This window comes from Salvelinus namaycush, chromosome 5 (genome assembly GCF_016432855.1).
Source record: "Salvelinus namaycush isolate Seneca chromosome 5, SaNama_1.0, whole genome shotgun sequence".
NCBI lineage: Eukaryota > Metazoa > Chordata > Actinopteri > Salmoniformes > Salmonidae > Salvelinus > Salvelinus namaycush.
The window spans coordinates 59,744,336-59,747,916 of NC_052311.1; the positions used below are offsets into that span (position 1 = coordinate 59,744,336).

At 42.9% G+C, this 3,581-nt stretch overlaps 1 long non-coding RNA gene across 1 annotated transcript; it reads left to right on the forward strand.

Moving 5' to 3' along the window:
* The first annotated feature begins 2,849 nt into the window (after positions 1-2,849).
* Positions 2,850-3,337, forward strand: LOC120048583. The gene is made up of 3 exons (XR_005477018.1): positions 2,850-2,937; positions 3,082-3,157; positions 3,289-3,337. It is a non-coding gene; the product is annotated as an uncharacterized LOC120048583 (long non-coding RNA).
* The last annotated feature ends 244 nt before the right edge of the window (positions 3,338-3,581 follow it).

Here is a 3,581-nt window from a genome sequence, read left to right on the forward strand (position 1 = left end):
TTATATGGAGAGTAACTTCTCCCTTTTTCCTGCAGGTCCAGCACTGAAAGGAAGGGATGGGAATTGAACAACTGCTGTGGGATTTTCTTACTCACTGCTTTTGGCTTGGAGGTATGGCTTGCATACTGTATATAGTCAATTATTATATATTTTTTTGAATTTGTTCAAACTAACCAGTGTGGTCAGTTGCATGTCTAACTGTCCAACACCTCTTACTAAAATGTTTCCCACTGCTATTTGAGGGATGGGAGTTGATGCCTCGTCATGGACTGCTGAGGTGCCCAGCTCAGTCTCTGGCCTACAGGGCTCACCCATTGTGATTCCTTGCTCATTCAAATCCCCGGATCCAGAGAAGAAGCCCACTGAATTCACTGGCATCTGGCTCAAAGACAAAAATGAGGTTATATACCACAAAGACAGCTCCAAAATCATTCAAGACTACAAGGGTCGTACAGAGCTGGTGGGAGACCTCCTGCAGAAGAACTGCTCTCTCAGAATCAACCCTCTCCATTGCAGTGACAAAGGACCCTTTACTTTCAGGATTGAAATCAAAGACTATAACAAGTATTCATACAGAGGACACAGTCTCCATTGTAGTGTGCAGTAAGTTCCCAAGGGAAGAATTGACAAGGAGAATTTCAATTGTTGTATTATAGTATCCCATTATTTACCCTAATGATAGCTGTAGCTTCTTGTTGATTTAAATTATAGTGCTGAAAGGAAAGAACCAAGAACTCGTGGATGCACACCTCAAAAGAACTGCAATAACTGTTCTGTCTTTGCTGATTTCAGGCTCTCCAGGCCCCCCCTCTCTGTCAGTGATGGAGGAGGTGAAGGTGGGGGAGGAGGTATCTGCCTCCTGCTCTGTGTCTCACTCCTGCCCATCTGATTCCCCTCGCATCACCTGGAGCCACTCCGGAATATCCAGTGTCCAATCACAGCAGCTGACCAAGGGCCAGTGGGAAGTGACGTCATCCCTGACCTTTAACCCCAGCAGTACTGATCACAACCAGTCTCTGGTCTGCACAGCAGCATACAGGGGGGGGAAGACAACGAAAACGTTGAAAACTCTCAATGTCAAATGTAAGTGGACCACATCTGTGTGTTAACATTGTTTGGTAAATTACACTTTCACTTCTGTGAAAACTGAATAGATCTGTGCATATGACAAAAGTGAAACTAGAAACAAAACTTATTCGAAAAAGAAAACATTAACTTTGTCCAAAGTCTGGATGTAGCAAACTTCCCTTTTGAAATCTAAATAAATTGAAAGCATGTAATTGATCCACTGAATTTCTCCTAAGATGTTTATTACATAGTAATATCATTCTTACTAATGATGTTATTCATAGATGCCCCAGTGGATGTGAAGGTTAAGGGAGTGTCCAGTGTGAAGGAGGGAGACTCTGTAGAACTGAGATGCTCCAGTGACAGTAACCCTGCTGCACACAGCTACCGCTGGCACAACAGCAGAGGGCGTCTGTCCACCACTGGACCCACACTCACACTGGAGAATGTGACCAGACTCACTGAAGCCCTCTACTGCACTGCCATCAACACAGAGGGACAAGGTCAATCCAGCCCACTGAAGCTCAATGTAGAGTGTAAGTAGATGCCGCCATTCTGTTAATAAGGTGTCAGGACCCGGTTACGAACTCGGGTCTCCGGTGTGAGAACTTAGCAAACTGAGCCACTAATAGTCGGCAGAACCCAGAAGATGAGGCAGACACAGCAGTACTTGAGACGGTGTTTTAATAAAGTAAAAAGGAAAGTTCTTCAGGCAAAAATCTAAATCCACAACGTCAAAAGTAATACCAAGAGAAAAAGGTAATCCTCCAAGTCAAAAGGTAAACCCACAAGGTGGTAGGTACAGCAGGAAAAAGCCTCAAAAGATAATCAAAAATAAATGAGAACAAAAACAGAGTACCACAAGAGAGTCCTACTGGCGCAGCAAATGTTCACAGCATCGCTAGGGCTGGGTGCTAACATTCAAACACAGAGCAAAGAACTGAGGAAAACTAAGGGTTTAAATACATTCAAGGGAAACGAGGCACAGGTGCAAATAATAACTGGAAACAAGGGAAAACAAAAGGGTCAAAAAAGCACAATGGGGGCATCTAGTGGCCAAAACCGGAACAATCCTGGCCAAATCCTGACATAAGGAGCATGTCATGTCTGTGTATAAAATATTAAGAACGTTCTCTTCAGGATGTAGCACTACATGTTCAGTTAAAACCAAACTATTCATCATTCTCATCCCAGACCCCCCTGAGATCAAAGTGGGCTCTGCCTGCACTTCAGACATCTCCATGGTAACCTGTCTGTGCATTGTGAATTTGGAGCCCCCCGGCACCGTGGAGTGGTCTCTTCCAGCCGAACCCCTGCCCACCCTGCCCAGTACCAGACATGAGAGGCATGGGTCAGTTACCATGGTGACCCTACAGAGGGCACTAGGCTTCTCAGAGACCGTCCACTGCCATGCCAGCAACACACAGGGCAATGCCACCTTGTCCTTCACTGTGTCCACAAATGGTAAGGGAAACAGTTGGGGAAGTGTATCATAAATAAAGTATTACATACTATATTAAAGGATATTATAAAGGATGTTATTTGTACATTAATATATCATATTTATTTGTTTTTGGACAGATAAGATGTTGATGCTATACGTTTCAATTGGTATTGCTGCATTAGTGGTGGTAGTAATACTAGTTCCCATGTCAGCTCTCCTATTGAACAAAAAGGGGTAAGTTACTCTTTTATTTCTTTTTGGAGGGAGCTACGCAGATTTGTATTTGTTTTTAGCTGTTTTGTTCTGTTTGTATAAATTGGCATTATTTTTCTCATCAGTGGGAGGAGTCGGAGTGACCAGCCAGTAACCAGTATGCAGTACATGGATACAGCCAACTGTGCTTCCTCAGATCCCTGACCATTAAGGTATTTTTCTACAGTCTGTTCTATCTGTGATCATAATGTATACATCCTGATGAGTTGTTAAAGCCCATTAGCCTACATTCACTCTTGTAGTGTCTTATCAAATGAAGAGAATGCATTTGAGAGTGGCCCTAACTCTATCCACAGGAAAGAGCAGAAAGACACCAGCAGTGAAATCAACACAAACTACTACACCAACAATCACCTATATGGCAACATAGAGGTATGTACTGTAGGCCTACTGCATACATTTACAGCTGCTGTAGAGATCTGAGAAAATGTTGCTCTAAATAAAAGTATATAAAAAAACAATAGAGGTGTTGTTGATGATATCTCTGATCTGGTTTCCTGTAGGCTGAAGAGGATGGCGACCCATTCGAGTGTGAGGGTGTAGATGATTCAGTCTATGGTAACATGTGAACACAACAGGAAGCATGTGGAAGTCAGCTGGTTCAGAGCCATGGTACTCAGTCTCTAAAATGTTCCAGTGAAATAAACATTTTAACCCAATTTAGCATAACAGGTGACTGCTTGTATTTGATAGCTTCGTGTAGCTTTATGGTTCTTATGGCATAAGAATATGGTACATTCTTATTTGGGCTGTGGCTTCGTGTTATGGCTTTTACAAGGCGTTTGTTTATTATCTG